General features: G+C 34.4%; 1 protein-coding gene across 12 annotated transcripts in view; it reads right to left on the bottom strand.

Moving 5' to 3' along the window:
* The window catches only part of LOC138703319 (ubinuclein-1-like), a 720,147-nt gene that overhangs the window by 80,864 nt on the left and 615,580 nt on the right, over positions 1-23,703 (bottom strand). Inside the window, exon 15 of one of the 12 annotated variants that reach the window (XR_011333097.1) lies at positions 19,652-20,550. The exons of the other annotated variants lie outside the window; for them this stretch is intronic. The gene's annotated coding sequence lies outside the window, so the exon portion shown is untranslated. The remainder of the gene's footprint in view (positions 1-19,651; positions 20,551-23,703) is intronic. 12 annotated transcript variants of the gene reach the window in all.

The following is a 23,703-nucleotide window of genomic DNA, read 5'->3' on the forward strand; positions in this document are numbered from 1 at the left end:
CGAGCAGGAGATGAAGGCAGACAATTGGAATTTTGTCACTGGTTACTTGTAAATCGCCGAGTAATCCCATTCTTACACTGATGAAGCCACTTTCACTCGTGACAGTATCAATAACACTCGTAACTCACATCACTGGTCCGAAGCAAAACCCACATGCCATTTCAAGAACGCTTCTTCCCAAATGTGTGGTGTGGTATGATAGACAATTAATTGCTTGGGCTTGTTGCGTTACCGCATAGTCTTACAGGGCCCTGATATCTAGACTTTCTTCAAAACGAGCTTCCAGCTTATTGGAAGAGGTTCCTTTGGCTACAAGGATAGATATGTTCTTCCAGCATGACAGAGTCCCTGCACATTCTAGTCGTCAGGTGATACATCATCTAAACCTAACATTCTCCAGAAGATGATTGGCAGATATTGTCACGTTTCTTGGCCACCAAGTTCTCTGGACCTTATCCCTTTAGCTTTTGTCTGTGGGGATGGCTGAAAGGCGAAGTCTACAAAGAGAAAGTAAACACAAGAGCCAATTTAATCGTTCAGATTATGCTGCCCTCATAAAAGGATGCCAAGACTATACGTAGTGTTCTCAAGAGAAGTCGAAAGTGCAATGAAATCGGTGGTGAAATTTATGAAAATCAATTTTGAACGTAATCATTTCCCATTGCTCAATACCTTCTTGGGTTACATTCTAACAGCTGTATCTCTGTACCCAATAAAAATTGGACACATTTAATATGGAAATTTTATTCAAATTCGTCTAAATATTTACTATTTCCCCTGAAATACCCTGTATAGACAGGTATCAAATGATTCATATGTTGAAAGTATTTGTGACTGCACACTAAAACCACTATAAACATCTCATTAGGGTTGCGAACTTTTTTTGAAGAAAATATGGGAGATTTAAGGAATCGCCAAAATTTCACATAGAAAATAGATAAGTTATTCGGTTCAAGAAGTTACTAAAAATATCTTTATGCTTAGAACAGAACTAGCCAGTTTTTCCAAATTTATAACATTAACACAGTTTGATGTTAGACAGGTAAACACGAAAATCCATTTCTGGCAAGCATTACTTTCTATAAAGACTGCACATTTTAATGTATTTATTGAACAACAAAATTCATCACATAATCAATCATCATTCACGGCAAAATCAAATGTTTAGAATAAAAATGTTTACATTATGCAAAAATAAGGGAGAAAATGCTCAAAGAGAAGAATAATACGAGAGCCAGGAGACTGTTAAAAATTAGAGGCAAGTATGGGAGATCCCGGGAAATAAAGGAGGGTTGGCAACCCTACATTTCATAGAAGCTGGTGAAACAAAAGAAAATTGTGCCATGTTGGATGTAGCTTTGCTGGAGAATCACGTTCAATACATTGCCATTTTTCAGTCCAAATTTTTCGTAGTTTGTTATCATTTGAAAATTTTTGGTACACAACCTTCAATTTATCTGAGTGAATGCTATTATGTTCAAGTACTTCAATATTGTTGTTACATCCAAAAAGAAAACACGTCACCATCGTGACTTAATTCACCACAACCACACATGAAATCAAGTGCAACATATGCTGAGGATATGAAGATAAAGAATTTACACACAAGTAGAACTGTGACTGCGTATGATGTACTGCATAATACTATGACTCCAGCCAATTTCCAAAGTTTCCTACATCATGTGTAGGGTGAACTGATTCCACAAGACACAATATCCTATCTTGAAATCATAATATCTTGAACCTACATCTCCTTAAATAATGAAGTATCTTCCCAACATTACAACAGGTAATCGAGATTATAACCAGAGTGGTCTATGGGTAGCCAGTGGGATTCATGCTGAGGCTGTGCTCCAAACATCGGTTTGAATCCCACTTGACTGAGTGTTTTCCCCGAGGTTTCTCCCAAATATAAAATGAATGTCATTTAATCCGCCTCAATCAACAAATACATTAATGCTAGAGAATCACGCACAATTGTTAGTGTTATCAAACACTGAATTTTAAAAAAATCAAGGGTGTAATGTACAGCTACTGAAACTAAATGGTTGGCTGTGTTTTCTGAACAGAGCACCAAACAGAACAGTTGTTGGCAAAAATTCAACATGCATATAAAGCACAATAACATTAATTCGAAGTAATCCTGATGTTGTCATATACAAGAACATGAATCGTAATCAAGATTAAAATGTTGAGGAGCTACATTTATGCTGATGCTTGCTGATTGAAATATAAATATTAGAGATAATATTAATATATGCTAACCAAATTTAACATTACAGCTGAAGGGCAGCATGATAGCCTGCCAATATAATGTTTCGTGATCGATCACCTACAGCGACATTATTATTTTTATTATTATTATTATTATTATTATTATTATTATTATTATTATTATTATTATTATTACACCTTTGCAATTTGAAAGTGTGTTAACTCAGAATTGTATGTTTCTTTAATGCATTTTGGTAAAATTATATAGCCCTGAATAGGACAATTTTTGGGTGTTCATTCAATAAGAGAGAAAGAGAGAGAGGGTGGGAGGGAGAGAGAGAAAGAGCACAATAGGGGACGGAAGATAGGAGAGAGAAAGTAGCGGGGAGGAGAGATAGAGGGATGGGAGGGAGAGGGAGGTAGAGGATGGGAGGGAAGGAGAGAGAGTGAGAGAAAGGGATGGAGAGAGGGAGAGGTAGGGGAGAAGAGAAGGGGCATGGAGAAATGGAGAGAGATATATATGTATTTTGAAATGGAAGATACAGTTCACTCAAATAAATAGAAAACCTATTATATATTACATTTTGTGATTTAATGCACCATTAATTGGAAAATTGAGTTGGAAGTTCCAGCAGTCTGGCAACCTTCCACTAACACAGTCCCCTTCCTTCTCGTAACAAAGATGTAAGAGGTCAACGAACTCAGCATAGGTGAACTGCCTCCTGCCTCCCTCTCTGGCTACAACAATGTAATTTGGTTCGTTCAGTGGTTTGAAATGAGTGCATTTTAAATTAAATTTACATGAAAACCGTCACTGCTACACCAAAGAGATAAATGATTCTTTATTAGATTTTCTACCAATACGGACTAAAATCACGATTCTATTCGCAATAGTAACCGAATAAGAGGCTGTTAAACATTTTGGAGGAGGGGGGACATTTTTTTAATTTCCTGAGAAAACTATGAACTTTCCACCAATATGGCAGGACACTTTTTTATTACATACAACATGGACTATTCGTTCTTATAATTTGCAGACTGAAAGGGAAGATAGGGTACATTAAGTTAATAAAAAACCTATTATACGTTTTGTGATTAAATGCATGGTTAATTAGAACAATGAGTTGAAAGTTTCAGCAGTCTGGCAACATTGCCACTAACACGCTGTTCTTTATTATCGTAATACAGATGTAAGAGGTCAAAGAATTCAGGTCTGTCTGTCTTAGTGAACTACTTCCCATCTCCGGTTCTGGCTACAATTTTCAAGCTGGTCACATCAGTCAGTACAATTCATTCATTCATTCAAAGTGTTCTGTCAAAGGTCAGGTCTTTCACTGCAAACCCTGCATTCTCCAATCTTTCCTATTTTCTACCTTCGTCTTTGTTTCCTCATATGATCCATATATCTTTATGTCGTCTATCATCTGATATCTTCTTCTGCACTGAACTCTTCTCCCGTTCACCATTCCTTCCAGTGCATCCTTCAGAAGGCAGTTTCTTCTCAACCAGTGACCAACCCAATTCCTTTTCCGATTTCTGAGCAGTTTTAACATCATTTTTTCTTCGTCCACTCTTTCCAACACAGCATCGTTTCTTATTCTATCTGTCCATTTCACACGCTCCATCCTTCTCCATATCCACATCTCAAATGCTTCTAGTCCCTTCTCTTCACTTCATCGTAATGTCCTCGTTTCTGCGCCATACAATGCTACACTCCACACAATGCACTTCACTAGTCTCTTCCTTAGTTCTTTCTCCATAGTTCCACAGAAGATGCTCCTTTTTATATTAAAAGTTTCCTTGGCCATTGCTATTCTCCTTTTGACTTCTTGGCAGCAGCTCATGTTACTGCTTATAGTACACATGTACATGAAGCTGTCCACATGCTCTACTGTCACATTTAGATTTCGCAAGTTTATCTTCTTTATTTTTCTTCCTATGACCATGTTGGCATTTTATCTTCATTCCATACTGCTCACAGCTGCATATCCTTTAGTATCATCTCCCTTACTGCTAACAATGGCATACCAGTGGCAATCTTACGCACTTTATTCTTCTTCCTCCTACTATCATTCCTTTCATGTTCTGAAAACAGTTCTTTATTAAATTCTCCAAGTAGATGTTGAAAAGGGTAGGTGATAAAAGGCATCCTTATCATATTCCTCTCCCTATTTCTTTCCTTCTGATATTTCTTCTCCTATCCTGACTTTGACTCATTTCATATAAAGGTTACTGAACAGCCTCCTCTGTTTCAATCCACGCCAATTTTCTTTAGGATCCCCATCAGTTTATTTCAATCCACTCAGTCAAACACCTTTTCTAGGTACACAAATACTATATACACTTCTTTATTCTTCTCTAGGTATCTTTCGCTGATTGTTCATAGCAGTCCAATTGCATCTCTCGTACCTTTTCTCTTCCTGAAGCCAAACTGCTCTTCTTCCAACTGTTCTTCCATCTTAGAATATAAGCGTCAATTCAATATATTCGCATATTCGCAGAAGAATCTTTGCCAAGTGTGATATCAGGCTGATACATGTTTGCAGTTTTTCTTGAAAAAGGTAAATGCAGTAGCTACTCATTGCTTTCCGCACACCACTTTCTCTTTCACATCTTAAACGATCCCAGGGGACCCCAGCGAGGTGAGGAGAGTGGATTTGACTAATTAGGTCCTCAGGACATCACCGAAATTCACCGCAAGGGTTAAATATCAGTTCCATCAGCATTTTTGATCTGAGCTTCAAATCAGTGGTTTTTAAATTAAATTTATACGAAAACAGTACATGCTATTGAAATATGCCACAGGGTTAAATGAATCTTTATTAGATCTTCTATCGATATGGACAAAAATCACGATCCAACTCACAATAGTTACAAAATAAGTGGGTGTTAAACAATCGGGAAAATACATTTTTCTTTTTCTCAGAAAACTATGGATTTTTCACCAATATGGTATTACAGTTTTTTGTTACATACAACATGAGCTACTCACTCTGAAAATCTGCAAAACTATTTCACTTTCACCCTATATACAGGGTGAACACTAAATGCCGTCTTCAAAGACCAGGGCATAATAGACCACATCAAAACATGATAAATGAGATAGAAATAAATACTTTATCTTGCAATTTTTTCCAAATGTCTAATGGGGCAAGTATTATTTTCGTGGGAAATACTTTTGTATGCAGGGTTTAAGCTCAAACTGTCACTCCCACGTGTCCTCGTCGAACATCCCATACTCCCAACTTACATTTTCGTCACCCTAGGCATCGCACACACAGGTTCAATGCTGGACGATGGGTGGGTAGCGCAGCACACTTTGAAAATTGGCACCTGCTTGACATACGCAATGTAAACATCACATGCTTACCTTACTTCATAATGTGAAACAGATACACATTGTAACATCAGTTTGAACTGGGACACTGAACAGAGAACTCACAGTACAGTTCTTGAAGACAAACCAGCTATGGTTATTTTCTTCACAGTTCTTGCACTTAAGCCAAGAAATTCGACCATTTCAGGAAAAAAAAAAAAAAAACGCACGCGCACGCGCACGCACACGCGCACACGCACACACACACACACACACACACACACACACACACACACACACACACACGGTGATTCACGATTAATGATCTGCACTTTAGGAATCAGTTCTATAAGCCAATTTGAGCATAAAATGTCATATGAACAACAAGGGCCTGAATAATATTGACCATTAAAGAGTTAAAGCTGACTGACTCCTAAAAAATGAAGCTGTGATTTTGAGCAGAACTATGAGTTAAAAATATTAAAGCTGTATTTTACATTTTGAAACTAATTCCTATATTTAGGACCTACTTACTGTTATCAAACTTTAAAAATTTTATTCCACTACTACTTTTTACATTTGCGCATATAAGACCTCTGCCCCAACTCATTAGCATTAAAAAAAATGAGATAAAAAAAATAGAAATAAAAAAAAACTAACAGAGTCTAATCTATACTAATAATAAAACTGTAACCAAAATTTTTCTGGTAATTTTTGCTTTTCCAAAAATAATTGGTCTTAATGCGTATAATTAACCAAAAATCGCATATATATTTTTTTTCTGTTTGTATATCTGTCTGTCTGGATGTTTGTTACATTTTCACGCGATAATAGCTGAACCAATTCCTATGAAAATTGGTACATAAATTAAGTTGGGTCCCACTTAGAATTTAGACTATATAGCATTTAAATACTTTCTTTGAAAGGGGGATTATAAGGAGGCCTGAAGTCAATAACATGAAATATCTCACTTATTATTATTATTGATTTTTAGAAAAATATTATATTACAAAATTTGTTCTGACAAGTTTTATTCCATACAAAATTTTGATAGGACCAATATTTAACGAGATATATGAGTTTTAAAATAACAATGTGTTTTATATCAGTGCCGCCTCAATCAGATTAATACAATGAAGTGAAAAATAAACGAGTCTGCATTTATTTAAAGCACCATTGCACAATAAACGAAAAATATTCAATTAACACTATTTTTAAATGGATATCATTGCATCCTACACGGCATAGTTTATATTAATTCTTGCTAGATGGAGTAATTAAAGGTTTGTTCACTTTAATTATAGAGGTATTTTCTTGCATAGGAAACCTTGGACCATACAGTGGCTTGGAGCCATGAGGATTGGATATTGTGTACAGGTGGCAGCAGAGCCTTCTTTGCGAATCATCGGTGTCCACACTTCGGCTAACGGCATCTTCGCTCCGAATAGTTTTTACGCCTTTGTAACGTAATAAAACATCACGTCTTCCAGCTGTGTGTCCAGCCCAGTTGCGTGGAACATTGTGAGTGAACCAGTCGAATTTGTTTACTTATGACACACCAATCGATGGGGCAGCGCTATTACCACACGACTGATAGTGTGAGTTATATTCCGAAGTCAAGTTGGCTTACGGGATTCGTCAGTTATTACGCTGGTTGTTCCAGTTCAGGATTTGTATTTCTATTACCCCTGGTTCCTCCAGAGAAGGCCAGTCTTTTTGATCTTGCTGCATTTATTCTACTGGTATTTTACAGTTCTTAAAATGTATGTTTTGCTGTTCTCCATCTCTTTGGGTTTAAATTATGTTGGTCTATATCAGTTCCATCTTCTTGAGTACGTGAAGTTATCTTATGGTTGGGTTTTCATCTGGTTTGTTCCAGTTTGGGATGTCATTGGGTGAACCATTTTTATTGTAGATTTCTATTGCTATGCATTACTTGGAATTTCTGAGTTTGTTATTTTTATGGGCAAGAGTTAGTATTGGGGATTTATTAATTTTACATTTTAAATATATATATATATATATATATATATATATATATATATATATATATATATATTATCATTACTGTTTATTCAAAGATTTATTTGTTACCATTACTTCATGTATACATTTATTGCTCCTTTCCTTATGTTCTTGTTATTAGTAAATAAATAATGAATGGTAATTCTTCATTAAGACACAATCAGACCTTCCTACTATAGATCCTTGGTCCTTTATTTTCTTATAAGTGTTAGTTATTCATAAACGGGCCTAACAATGCATATAAATTGTTATCAATATTAATAATATGTAAAGCAAGAGTGTTGTGTATGTATGAAGTAATCTCAGAAGATACTTAACTGATTTGGATAATTCTTTCACCATATCACAATTAAAATGTTGTCTAAGTAAATATTTCATACAAAATTAATAAAAATGTTGATATTTAATTACAAAGCGATAAACTTATTTGATTTCACCTAAAAACTGCATGACTTTTGTTTGTAATACTTTGGTATTTATTGTTGCTTTGCTGTTATAAAATCATAAATAGGATTAATGTTTTCAACAGACTAATACCTTACAATTTTTCTAATCAGTTCTAGAATTAATTAAGAAGGATATTCTCAATTGTGTTATTTCGAACTCGGATATATTTGGTAATTGGCATAATATACAGGCAAATATTCATACAGAATATAATGTAAAGTAATTCAATATATTGCAATGAACTGATTTTGATTACTCTTATTTATATCGTTATTTTGAAATAATCAATCTTTATGGCTTACAAAATGTACAAAAAACAAGTTACATATCACTGTTTTTTATATATTTTCTTTTTAATTCACATTTGCAAACGTTTTCACCCTCCAAAGGGGCATCATCAGGCATGAAATAATATACAAAATATCTAAAATCAAATGTGTAGAAAGATGTACAAACATGTGTATTGTGTTAGTACAAGAATAATCTGTGTGCATGAGACTGTCATATTGTGGTTACACACAAGAATATTAAAAGCAATAAGTATTATACAGCATGACATGTGCCATAACATCATAAATTACCTGAAAAAGATACAAATACATCTTATATACACATTGCAAGAAAATATGAAACACTTGTGAATAAAATACTTGCTAGTGCAAAATTATGTGCAAAAGCCTTGTGCTTTTATGACGTAGATAAAACCAATGCTGTATGACTTATGACAAAAAACTGTCTTTGAAAATTGTTACTTTTTTGACATACTGAGAGCTTGTAGGCAATGCTTGTTATGAGAGCATATATGCTACAAAATCTTGTGTGAGTATAAATGTATGTTCCATTTACAAATGAATGTCAATTATTTAAAACATTATACATTACGAGGACAATGATAGTTGTGTGCCATATTATATGCACAACGCAGCTGATTCACTAAATGTTGAGTCCAATTTGGTGTAGAGTTGAACTAAATGGGTATTACGAAATCACTAACTGCCATCATATGCTCTAGTATTTTAATCTGTAACAAATATGCAATGTTGTAATACGTAAAGTACTAAATAATTGATTAAATGGAGATCTTACTCGTGTTAATTGTGTAAGGATGTGCGGCTTACAGCTGTTTCGGTGCTTCTTCACACCATCCTCAGAGCCTACTAGATCTCGGCGTCATCTCGAACTTCGCTGCCTGTTGTGTGGGTGCGTTCAATTGTTGAAAAGTGTTGAAATGTGGTGTCAAATAGTGTGTGTGTGTTCTGAAATTGATCTGTGTGTTGAGTTTTTGGTTTTTGGGTTGTATGTGTAGGATTTCCATGTCTGTATTTATGTTATTGTATGTGTGGTTAGCATTAGTTATGTGTTCGGTATATGTAGATGTATTATGTGTCCTCTGGTTATTGCTTTAATGTATTCTTTGTATCGAGTTTGGAATGATCTGCCTGTCTGTCCAATGTAGAAACTGTCGCAACTATTGCATGTGAGTTTGTATACGCCTGTGTGGTTGTATTTATTTGTTTGTGTTGTTTGTGTGTTGAGATGTCTTTGTAGTGTGTTTGCTGTTCTGTATGCTATGTTGTATTTCTGTTTTCTGAATGAGGATGCGATCTTGTGTATGTTTTTGTTTTCATAGTTAGTGTGATGTATTTGTTGTGTTCTTGTGCTTGTGTTGTGTTTTGTGTGTTTTTGTGTTTGTTGAGCTTTTGTTCTGTCTTCCTTACGATGATGTCTATTATGTTTGGGTTGTAATCATTTTCTTGTGCTATGTATTTGATTGTGTTCACTTCTTCATTGTAGTGTTGTTGTCTCATGGGTATGTTGAGTAATATGTGTAGCATTGTCCTGAATGCAGCATGTTTGTGTTGTGTGGGGTGATTAGATGTGTTGTGTATGTGTGTGGTTGTGATGGTTGGTTTTCTGTATATTTTGAAGGTGTGTCTGTTGTCAACTTTTGTTATGGTGATGTCTAGGGAATTTATGGAGTTATTGTTTTCGAGTTCCAGTGTGTATTGGAGTTTTGGGTGTATTTTGTTTATGTATTGGTGTAGTTTGTGTATTTGTCATTTGTTTCCTTTGTATAGTATGAGTATGTCGTCTACGTATCTGTGCCAGTATATTATGTCGTCTGTATATTTGTTGTGTTCATTGTTGAGTATGTATGTTTGTTCTATGTTGTGTAAAAATATCTCTGCTAGTATGCTAGATATGGATGATCCCATTGGCAATCCTTCTGTTTGGGTGTAGTATTTGTTGTTGTGTGTGAAATAATTTTGCTTTGTTATGATGTCTGTGATTTGGATAATTTCTTCGATATGTTCTTGTAGTGTGTTGTTGTCTATGAGCATTTGTTTTAGTATCTGTAATGTCTTATATCGGTATGTTAGTGTATAAGTTAGTGATATTGAAAGATGCTAGTGTTGCACTGTGTGGAATGTACTGTTGTTTTGTTTTGCTGAGTAGGTCTATAGTGTCTATTTATTTTTTGTTTTGTTAATGTAATGTCTAAGAAATTTAATGATTTGTTCTTTTCATTTTCTTGAGTGACCTTTAAACTATTACGTAGATTGTTAAAGGATTTTAATATCTAATCATCTGATTTTACATTGTCGTGTATAATCAAAGTGTCATCCACATATCTTCCATATAATTTTGTATTATGATCTTCTATTATATTTTCGATATTTTCATCTTCTAGGTGTTGCAAAACTATATCTGCAAGTAATCCAGATAATGGATTCCCCATGGCTAGTCCTTTACTCTGTTTGTACATTTTCTCGTTAAAAAGGAAATAATTCTGTTTTGTTACTGTTTTAAGTAGTGTCATTATTTGTTCAATTTTTGTTTTTTGTATGTTAATTTTCTCTAACTTATTCTGAATGACTTCTAATGTTTCTTAAATGGGTATGTTAGTATATTCTTCTACTACTGTGGCACCACAGCCCGCAATCGAGCCTTGGCCTATCTATCCTTTTCCTCCATTCTTCTCTATCCTTAGCCGCTCGCCTCCAAGCTGCTGTCTCCAACAAAACCCTTGGATCTTCGTTCACTGAGTCGATCCATCTATTTTTTGGTCTACCCTTAGGTCTTACACCATATATTCTTCCTTCGAGTTTTCTCTTAGGTACCCTGTGGTCATCCCATCCATCCTGTGTATGTGACCAGCCCATTCCAGTCTTCGAAGCTTGATAAAAATGACTATACCATTATCATTGTACAATTTATATAATTCAGCATTATATCTGATTCTCCATTGTGCATTCTGTTGGACTGGTCCGAAAATCCTTCTGAGGATTTTCCGTTCAAATGTTCCCAATGTCATTTCCATCTTTTTTTGTCATGACCCAGGCTTCACTTCCATAACATAGGACACTTCTAATAATAGTTTTATAAATTTTCACTTTTGTTCTTCTATGTACACAATTAGACTTCATTATTTTCAGTACCGCAAAATATGTCTTATTTGCTTGTGAAATTCTCTGTTGTACCTCTGTCCATTCATCATTATTAGAATTAAGAATTATGCCTAAATACATAAATTCATTCACCATCTCAAATTCACCCAAAATTGGCGGTATTTCTGGTCGACCTCTACTTTGGACCATTCGCTTCGTCTTATCTACATTAACCTTAAGTCCAATCTTAACAGCTGTCCTTTCTAACTGGTTATATTCTTCTTCCACTGATTGCAGTGACCTTCCCATTATATCCAAATCATCAGCATATCCTACAATCTGTACACTCTTGTACAGGAATGTGTTATTTAAATCTATATTAATTTGTTTCATTAACTAATCCAGTGCCAGGTTAAAAAGCATGGGTGCAAAACTGTCCCCTTGTTTTAATCCTGTATTTATAGGAAATGCATCTGTTACACCTCCACATATTTTAACTCTAGCCATAGTATCAATCATAACCATTTTGACAAGACATACAATCTTTGGATGAACTTCCTGTTGATATAATATACCATATAATCCTTGTCTATTTATTGTATCATATGCGGTTTTAAAATCAATGAATACATGGTACATACTTAAATTATATTCCCAGAACTTTCCATTAATAGATTTAACTGAAAAGATTTGATCTATTGTAGATCTTTCTGTGCGAAATCCAGCTTGGTATTCACCAATTATTTCTTCATATTTTTTTTCAAGTTTTTTCTTTAGTATGTGAGTAAATACCTTATATCCTGTACAAAGAAGAGTAATCCCTCTGTAATTTCTACACTCCAATCTTTCTCCTCTTTTATAAATTGGGCAGATCAGAACTGTTTTCCATTCCTTGGGCATCTGTTCCTCCTACCATATCCTTTCCACCATGATCCATATTGCTTCAATTAATGGTGTTCCACCTCATTTTAGTAGTTCTGCTGGTAAATTATCTATGTCTGCTGCCTTACCATTTTTTAAGGCATCAACTGCCATTGATACATCCAGTCTATCTGGGGTTTCCATCATACTATCTGTCGTCATTGTTTCTGGTATATCCTGTATCTCTTCTATTGAATTAACATTTAGTAATTGCTCAAAATGTTATTCTCTATCCGTAACTTTATCTCTATTCTTTATGTCTATTCGTAACTATATTAGTTCTGGGTACATATCCCTTTTTTAAGTACTTTACTTCTTTGTAAGCTTGTCTTACATTGTTATTTACAAAAATGTTCTCCATTTCAATAAGTCGCCTGTTATTAGCTTCCCTTTCCTTAAACCTGCATATATACTTAGCTTCTCTACATTTCTGTTAGTATTCCTTATACTTGGCTCTATTTGGGCGTGCTAAATACATTGTCCTTACTACATTTCTTTCTTCTAATACTCTCCTACATTCATTATCAAACCATTCACCATTATGTGTTCTTTCAACATATCCAACCATCTGTTCAGTCACATCCTTAATAATATGTTTAAGTTCTCCCCAGCATGTATCAACTCCATCATAATCTTTTCTATTCCATTATATTAACTTTTGTTCTAATAATTGTGTACACTTATCATTAACTTCTTGTTCCCTTAATGTAGCGCCATTGATTTTTGGGGTATGTTCATATGTTCCTTTTGATATTTTAGACATTCGACACACATATTTTGCTGTATCTCCATCTGCTCCTCTGTATGACCTTACAGCAAGGATACTGGTAGCCCTTCTTTTGTCTACCATGATGTGGGCTATCTGATTTGTTGTTTCACCATCTGGGGATCTCCAAGTTTGTTTGTGTATCCTCTTATGAGGAAACTGAGTGGAACTAATAATCAAATTTTTGTTTTCAGCAAAATCTATTAATCTCCTGCTGTTATCATTGGATTCGTCATGTAGACTATTTTTACCTATGATACCTCTATATTGATCTTCTTTCCCTATTTTTGCATTGGCATCTCCAAGCACTATTTTAACGTCATTAGTTGGGAGGGCATCTATGGATCTTCAGCTCCACTTCTTTTTCCTCTGTAGGTGCATATATATTTACCATGGCTATATTGAAAAATTTCATTCTCAATCTCATTATGCATATTCTTTCATTAACTGACAAGAAATCTATAATATTATGTTTTATATTATTATCCACTATAAATGCAACCCCATATTCATGTGTTTCTTCATCCTTTCCACTATACAACACTGTGTGACTCTTATACTCGTCTATTCCACTACCTAACCATCTTGTTTCTTGAACTGCCGTGACTTCAACATTATACATTTTAATCTCTGACATAATCGATGTAAGGGCTCCAACTCTATACCATGTCCTGATGTTCCATGTGCCAAATTCAAATACCATATTTCTTTGCTTGAGTTGTTGCCAGATAGTGTTTCCATTCCGAGGCTTCAATAGATGATCTCAACAAAGTAGTTTTTTCCAATGTATGCCAACCATACAACCCAACTCTCAACCTGGAGGACCAGGGGATTTGATTTCGGAGACCCAACTCCTAGAATGTGGCCTTTACCATGGCTAAAGAGTTCATGCTATCCTATCACAATAGGTCACCTCACTGGACCTTAGGAGCTGCCGTTGACCTACCAGAGGTTCATTCGCCACCTTTCCAAATGTAAATCCTGCTGTCGATTTACATTATCTTGTCAGGTCTATTCTAAGGTTACCCCTTAGCAGCTCTGACAAGACCTTCATCTCTCCTTCGTTCACTGACCATGTCACCAAAGGGATGTTAGTATATAAATTTTCGAAATCTAAAGATATCATTTGTGTATTATTGTTAACTTTTACATCCTTTAACTTGTTAATCAAATGCTTTGTATTAATTATAGTGTATTTGTTTTTAAGCTAGTAACTATAGGCCTCATGGTTATCAGATTTTTGTGTGTTTTCGGCAATGTTCTAAGTATTGGAATTCTTGTGTTTTGATTAATGTATCTATATGTATTGTTGGAAGATATAACTTGTATAGCTGTTTTTAATGCTGTTCTAATTTCTTTTTGGTATGTTTCTGTGGTCAGTTTTTATTTTTACATTTCAATTCTTATTAAGAAAATCTATGGTTTTATCGATATATTGATCTTTTTCTATGATTACAATTGCGTTATTTTTATCAGCTTTTGTGTGTACCAAATTATTATGAAGCAATTTTTGTTGTAATTTCTTAAGTTTTTTCTTAATCTCATTTGCAAATTAAAACAAAAACAATCAAAATTTAGTTCTTTACGTATTGAAACATTGCATATTTGTTACAGATTAAAATACTAGAGCATATGATGGCAATTATTTCGTAATACTCACTTAGTTCAACTCTACACCAAATGCAACATTTGACCGGTGTCGAATAACTGGACTCAACATTTAGTGATACAGCTGCATTGTGCATATAATATGGCACACAACTATCATTGTCTTCGTAATATATAATGTTTTAAATAATTGACATTCATTTGTAAATGGAACATAATGTTCATACACACACAAGATTTTGTAGCATATATACTTTCATAACAAGCATAGACTACAAGCTCACAATATGTCAAAATGTGACAATTAACAGTCTTCAAAGACAGTTTTTTGTCATAAGTCATAGAGCATTAGTTTTATCTATGTCGTAAAAGCACAAGGCTTTTGAACATAATTTTGCACAAGCAGGTATTTTATTCACAAGTGTTTCATATTTTCTTGCAATGTGTATATATTTGTATCTTTTTCAGGTAATTTATGATATTATAACACATGTCACGCTGTATAATACTTATTGCTTTTAATATTCATGTGTATAACCACAATATGACAGTCTCATGCACACAGCTTATTCTCGTACTAACACAATACACATGTTTGTACATCTTTCTACACATTTGATTTTAGATATTTTGTATATTATTTCATGCCTGATAATGCCCCTTTGGAGGGTGAAAACATTTGCAAATGTGAATTAAAAAGCAAATATATAAAAAACAATGATAAGTAACTTGTTTTTCTACATTTTGTTAGCCATAAAGATTATTTCAAAATAACGATATAAGTAAGAATAGTAATTGGCTTAGCGGATCATTAAAATCGAAATGAATTGATTTTGATCAGTTAATTTATTTTATATAATTAAGGTCACTGTTACAATTTTTAGGTTAGTTTCAATAATTTAGGTAAGTTTATCTTATCATGCTTGGTTTGGAAGCATATCAAAGTTTCACCAAAAATTAAAATGTAGTAACAATAAAATTTGTAGTCTAAGTAGATCAAACAAAGTATATTTGTACATTACCGTGGCTCACTCAAAAATGTAATTAAGTAATGAAATGTGTACTTTACGAAATATTTAATATGTGTCGGATGTATGTATGTGAAATTATTCCATCTTTCACTGTCATTTGATCATGAAATAAAGCAACGTAATCAAACACTAGTCTCATGTGTGGTGCGAGAGGATATCAAAGTTTCATTTTTTTTTTTGTCCATGAAACAACCGTATTTTAAAGAGCGTTTTCGTAAAAATCGAATATTTTTGCTGGACCAAAAATAAAATCAAATGGGGTAAAAATTAGTATTTTACTGTTGAGCTTACTGAATTTTTCATTTCCATTCTCTAAGTTACCTGAGTAATTTTACAAATTGCAAAGTCCATGAAATGGATTTCTTATGACTATCTTTTGCCCATAATGGTTTCCTGTGTCTCTTAAAATAATATTTATGTACCACAATGTTAATTTTCATTTGTTTTTACTTACATAAACAATGGTGCACAACAGGGCCAACATAGCCTGGGTGGCGCAAACAGCAGAGGCACAGAATGTCTCTACTGCTTGGTCTGAAGGGTTGTGGGTTCAAGTCGTGCCTTGGGCATGGGTGTTGTGTTCGTATTAGTTTAACAAAAAGAAAAACAGAAAAAAAGGAAAAAAAAAAAAAAAATGGGAAAATAGCCTCTGTCAGTAAAATTTAAATAATAATTACAAAAAAAAAATCTTTGGACACAATCCATGCTATATTGACATTGGTTTTGGATGATTTATTAAAGAATGTATTCAAGACTAATTTAGAGACCTGTTAAATGAATTATCCTTGCACCAAAAATGGATGCTTCCTGAGCCAAATGATAGTATTTAAATTATTTTGATACAATAGTAATTAAGAAACATGTTGAAGGAATTATCCTTGCACCAAATGTATGCTCCATGGACCAAAATGATAACTTAATTATTGAAATATAATTTCAAATAACGATGTTAAAAGTTTTCCTTTGTACCAAAAATTGATGCTCCATGGACAAAATTATTGTATTTTAATTATTATTTAACTAGCTGAAAGCACCCGGCGTTGCACGGGTTTTCCTTTCTGCTTCTGTTTTTAATTAAATTGTTTATTACATTTTCGGAAATCTCAGAAACCTAACTATAGACAACCAAAACGAATTGTCTTTACTAAGCTAAGATGAATCTTTACTTAACGTCACTTACATGAATTGATTAACTCCTTAGCGAAATGCCTGCCAGCGTTAACTCAATTTAAAACAGTTGTAAATCAGGCACCGAAAAGAAAACATGTCATCATGTGCCTGATGTTCAAGGTTTTTTTTTTTTAATTTATATATTTATATTTGTTTTTATTTATTTATTCTGGTGTAGTTAAGGCCATAACATACTACAATGGAAACGTGATTATATAGTTAGAATTTTGCAGTAACATATTTTCGGACGTGAACAACAATATTTTGAGAGACATATATTTTAGAATTAATACAATGCTATTTTCAGTCGGCTTACGTACATTCACATACTACATTAGCAACATGACAGAAATATCGTTGAATTGGTTTTTGATATGTGCAAAATCTTTTTTTTTCCCCCCCCCACTCCTTTGTATAAAATATAGTCGAGGATGTGAAAAACACGCATTTTTAAGTCAATGTCCGCAACTTTGAGGTACTGTCCTTGAGTTTCATTTTAATATGGTCATTACAAATGCTAGTCGCACTGAAATTGCAAATGCATTAAATATAATGGGTATCATAGCAATTCGTGAGATAAAAACATCTTCTCCTTTCGTTTTTCTAGTTAACATTGCGACTTCTATTACATTTCGCATGAGTTCTTCACACCAATTCACGTTGGTGCATAATTTTGGTGGGTTAATATTTCGCAATAGTACTTCTGGTCATTCAATATTAAGTAAATTATGTGGTAGCAATCCTTGTAGTTTGAAAGAATTCTAGAATTCAGTTGGATAAAACACAGCCTGCTCACTATCTACAACGGCATTGAGAAATTCATAATACGGTCCTGGACTATGTAGAGATACTTATTGTACGAATTATCTAGTTTTAGCCTTCATGATGTGTATCAACAACAATGTTATTCGTGTTATAATTTCCATGGCCTCGTGAAAGTTGATGTTGAATACAAAAGACAATAATAAAAAACAAATGCATTTTAATATTACACATGAATGTTTTTTTTTTAACAATTTATTGATTGATCAGAGCATTTAGCGCTATACAGATCATAACATGAATGTTTGATTGTATTTATTTCTATTTTTTTTATTAATTTAACGTCCTTTTGTACAATTTTAATACAGCCTATGCTTTTCTCCTGGTTATGAAGGTTAAATGTGCAAACTTTAGCACACATCGGTCAAAGCGTGTAGATTTGTATAGAGAACATACATACCCACATTCACTTTTATATATTAAGATTTTCAGTATAATTGTACGGTACCTTTGTTTGAGACAGCATAAATAAAATACTACGGATATATTATTCATGTAGTAAAACTCCCTTTATGGCAGGTTAAAATAAAATAACGTGTCTAAAATAATGTAAATAAATTATCAAAATAATAAAAAAAAAAAAGAGGAGTTGAGCTCAGGTTCGAACTTTGGTTCCCATACAACAAAGTCACTCATCTTACCACAACGCTACAGAGAGCTACGTATTGAAGTGCTTGAATTTAAGTGTTATAAATGCTTTCACATTTTCTATCTATAATGTTTGATTTTGAATTTATGAAAACTAAACAAAAATGTGTTTTATGTCATTTTCTATTGTATATTACCGCCCATGACACATTCAATCAAGAAATCACCTCTCATTTATGTAAATAGGCCATTTTAATATCATACATGCCTCATTTCTTTCTAATTTTTATTGTTCTCAATAATTTAATGTCAATCCGTCCAATTTTAATGCAGCCTATATTCTTCTCCTACTTACAGACCTGTTACTAAATCTACGTATTACTCTGTGAAAAGATTTATTAAATCTACATACTTAGACTTCAACAAACAAAATTTGATAACGCAATCTCAAGGGAAAAAATGGAACTCTCTGCATCAAAATCCACAGTTAATTCCCGATTTACCACGAAAATCGTCTGTAGCTGCATTTAGATTGGCAACAGGCCATGATTGTTTGGCCAAACACCTGCATAGAATTGGAATATATCAGTCCCCTAACTGTCCATTGTGCAACTCAAACCAAATGGATTTGGAACACCTCAAAATCTGTGCTTCAGTGGCTGGTCATGATAATACTGTATCTTTGAAAAATATTGGAGTGCAAGGGGTCAAATGACTTTATTGTCAAACGCCTGGCATTAGAAAACAACAACAACATATTCTTCTCCGGGTTATGAAGGTTAAATTTGCAAACTTTGGCAAATATCAGTCAAAGCGTATAGATCTGTATTGAGTACATACATACATACATACATACATACATACATACATACACACATACATGAGTCATTCCATGTCAAATTGCATAAATTTAGCGTGGAATTGACTTTCATGTCTCCGATTTAGATAAAACAAATTTTACACATTCAATGGATTGAAAAAATAAATACGGGTTTTACTATTGTTGTCTATATCGATTATTGTAGTAGACATGTGTTATCAAAGATTCTGAAATAGGTCGCGCATCATTATTGTTAAACGTGATTATCTCCACTAATAGTCATCACAGAGATTTGCTCTTTGTCTCAATTTGAAGGTGACAGTACACACTTTATTCTTCGCATAATAATGTAAAAATATAAGTTTGTTAACTTTGTTTTAAAAAACATTTAAATGTATAAAAATATGTTTTAATGGCAGCGACTTACTTTAAAATTACAGAAAAAAATCCTTAAATACCTTGAAATTCTTTTAACTGCCCTTAAAATAATCAGAACTCTACTTCGAGCCGTTGAAGAATAATTAAATGACTCACCAAGTTGCGCGTCTTGAGGTTGCGGGCTGCATAAGTACTGTTGCAAGATGATGTGCAGGTGCAGCTCCGGATGAGAGTCGTGTGACCACTTTACACTGTTCCACGGTCAGAATATCACTCTTTTACGTAATTTACATAACACAGTACTGTATTAAAATATTGTTTTTGTAAAATATACACCTGTAAAAATAACTACAGTTTACACAACACTGGACTTTTAAAACTAATCAACTACAACCAATATCAATTCTATTTAATGTCCACCACTTTGCTCTCACTTTGAAGGGAATAGTTTAGTTTCTCTAAGTCTACGATACTGACTGAACTACTAGAAGATGAGATAGGGGTATCACTTTTCACACTTTCTATTACCACGTTCACATCACTAGTACCAGGCGCACACAATTCACTTACACTTTGGTACATTATAATAACACTTACACTTTGTTCCTTAGGAAGTTTTGAAATTTTAACACTGCAACTTTTACACACTTTCAGATCAGATGACAAGTTTACGTCTTGCATTTTCAGTTTCACAAGCATTGCAGAGGTCACACGCATTAATATTTTATTTCTTTTTCTGTGATTAGGCAGTTTGAAAGGATTAAAACAGTAACTGTAACTTCGTTTTACCACGTCACTCATGATTGCAGCAACACAACACACTTCTGATCTTACAGAGTCTCAACTGGATCGTTTGTTGATACAGAAACTGTTGGGGTTGCTGGAGGGCGCCTTGCAAGCTATTAATACTCTTTCACACCCCTTCAACATGCTCGCCTTACCAAGGTCCAAGGTCAGATTCTTGTCACTCGATACAGTATGTGTAGCACCACTGGCGCACAGCGAACACATCTTCAAAAAATTATTTTTAAAGTTATTTCTTACTCGAAATCAATCTGAAACCAACGTAGTTCTATGTAAAATATAATAGATTGTACGTATATTTTTTTGCGTTTTTAAAGTAAGCTGTTATAAAAAAATATGAAGTTATGTTTAAAAAGTGACCCTCTAAAACAACCCCATTTGTATTTCAACTTATACTTAAAAGAATTAATATAATAGTTCATTTCTTCCCATTTCAGATAGCACCAACACTCAACGTCTATGATGCATAGAATCTTAACAATGAGCATTTTCATACTGAGTTGAGCATAAATTTGTCATGTACTTAAAAGAGTATAAATAGTAAAATTTTAAAGTATGATCCCAGAAAAAATTACAGACCTCTTATTCTGATCTGCACAACATATTTTAGAAGATTTAAGCAAATACTAAATGGTCACGTTTCGTATACAGGTGTTTAATTTGACATGCACACAACACAACACGATACCTACTTCGAAAGACTTAGGAATTATTGTTAGATAAATTAAAGGGAAACTGCTAAGTGTTGAAGGGACATTACATGCTTTTAGAACTAGAGGTTATCTGTTTATTTACGTAAAGTAACACCCTACCACTGATAATGTATTAGTCACTCTTGCTGCTGCTGTCGCAGCTGTATGCTTTGGCGCGCGGTCTCACTCAATCCGAGCCTTCCGACCCGAACACACCATCAGTAAATTATTTGCACAGCGACTTCTGATTTGAATAGAGTTCTAAAACCAACGCAGTTCTACGTAAAACATTTCAAAGAATATAATGATATTTTTTCCCCTTTTTAGAAGTAAGTCACTGATATATGAAAACGTATTTAAAAAATATAACCCCCTAAAAGGGGCCCATTTTATATTTTGATTGAACACTAAAAATTATTATATAATACTGCAATTATTGCACTTTAAAATGATATAAATACGAAATTTCTACGATTTATAGAATCTTCAGTATAACCATTTTCATAATACGTTGCATCCAAATTTACGGAAAATGTAACATTTAATAAATGACTAAATAATTGTGTCAGCCCGAAAAAATTACACATGGGTTATTTAATTTCATCAATAGAATATATAAAAAAAAAAATTGGAGCAAATATTAAGTTGTCATGTTTCGTAGGTGTTCGATTTGACATGGAATGACTCACATACACAGCCACATTGACTTTTATATATAAGATTATGTAATTACGCCATTGTATAAGGTTGTTGTGACTGAGTTACCTATTGTTAATTGTTTGTATTTATAACATTAGGAAATAAATGATCAAGTAAATAAGGAGTCACGCTCAGAAGAGTGGAGTTCGGGGTTTAGGGTGGCATATATGCCACAAGTCATGCTAAAGATGTTGCTTTGTTAATTATTATTCAATATGAAGTGTTATGTACTAGACATAACTGTTACCTATTAAGTATACAACTTTCTCAGTGACCACATCGTGTCTCTAGAGTAGTGTATTATAATTCTGAGGTTATTTTCATTGATTTAAGTATGTTTTTCTTCCCGTATGTGGTGTGGGAGGATATCGAACTTTCACCTTATTTTGTAATGTAGGTTGCACATGAATAAATAATGTGTCCATTTTGTAGGTGCTACACAGCATTCACTTACATACTGTAGGTCGACCAGTAAGAAGGCCATGCAACATGCAACAAACTGTTCCTTGCGTGCTCGGCAGTTTCATTATTACAGAACTTATCTTGATTATAAGAGGTGTTCTAAATGATGACCTTCTGCTGCAACATAGGTTAGGTTAGGTTAGGTAATGGTGGCTAGGGACAGGTTGCACATCAGTCATACTGAGGCCTATTGTGCACCCTGAATTTATGGGATGAATGACGAGGTGAACCAGCTCACCAGCTGCATATGGCCCCTCACCCACTCACCCAATGGATGCCCCCCCCCACTGTAAGTTCATACCACCAAGATGACCAAGCAGCACAGGATCCATTTCAATGGCCCTTCCAAGGTGTTGAAGCACCCTTGGAAGTACTCTTAAGGAATGGATCCTGGCAGAGATATTGCGGAAGGTTGGGAACCCAGGAGCTGTTGCAGAGAGCACGCCCCCCTCCCCCTCTGTAAGTGGACGAAGCTATGCATCTTGACCCAAATATGTTTATGGAATGAAACGATAAGATGAATGATATGAAATCTAAATTTTTTTTCTAAATGGGAGGGGAAGGGAAATGGACCATGGCAATGAAATTTCCAACCTGGCATTTGGCTAAGTAACTGTGGAAAACCACAGTTAGGTTGGTCGGTTCGGGAATCGAACCACGGACCTCCCGAATGCGAGTCTCATGAAGAACGCATGAGCCACCTTACTCAGTTGCTGCAACATAATTCTGACACAACTACTGAAGCTTCCTGGTGACGTGATGATTCGAAACTTTGTCGGGTTTCCAGCCAGATAAAAGGTTGGTGATACACCGACGTTTCGATGACATTCATCTTCCTTGTCTTCAGAGTTAACTGGTGACTAGAGGATATCGTGTTCCTCATTTGTAGTGCCGGGGGGAGGAGCAGCTGAGGAGCTAGACACTGATTGTCTTGTTGTGTTCCAGAAGTTGCGGACTGCAGCATGGACCTATTCTCCTTGTGACCTCCATTGATGATGGGCTGCTGTCTGGGTATTGAGACTTTTTATCGTCAGAATCCAGGCGGCACTGAGTTTGAGACCCAAGTCCCAATTCCAGCTATTGCTTTCAGATTTCAGTTTCACTGAAATTAGTCCTATGATCTTTTTAAATGCAGTGTTCGGTCAGCCTGGATTTTTCAGGCTGCATTAGTCTGTGATGTTCAGAAAAGCGAGTAGCTATCGTACGTCCTGTCTGGCCAATGTAAGCTGCCGCAAATTCACAAAGAATGCAGTAGATTCCAAGTAATCTGAGACTGTCTTTTACTGGTCTGACCCTGATTCTAATTTTAGGCGGAGGTTTATGGATGGTTTTCATGCCATGCTTGTAGAGTAGTCTGCTTATCTTTCTCGACAACTTCCCCATAAACAGAAGACAGACTACAGTTGTGGTTTGTGTGTCGATGGTGGGCTACTTCTTCTTCTTGTGTCTTGTTCTTTTCAGAGCAGTTGCAATGTCCTTAGCTGGATATCCATCTTGTTGAAGGGTAGTTTCAGATGCTGAAATTCGGTATCCAAATGATAAGGATCCTAT

The sequence above is a fragment of the Periplaneta americana genome, chromosome 7 (assembly GCF_040183065.1).
Source record: "Periplaneta americana isolate PAMFEO1 chromosome 7, P.americana_PAMFEO1_priV1, whole genome shotgun sequence".
NCBI lineage: Eukaryota > Metazoa > Arthropoda > Insecta > Blattodea > Blattidae > Periplaneta > Periplaneta americana.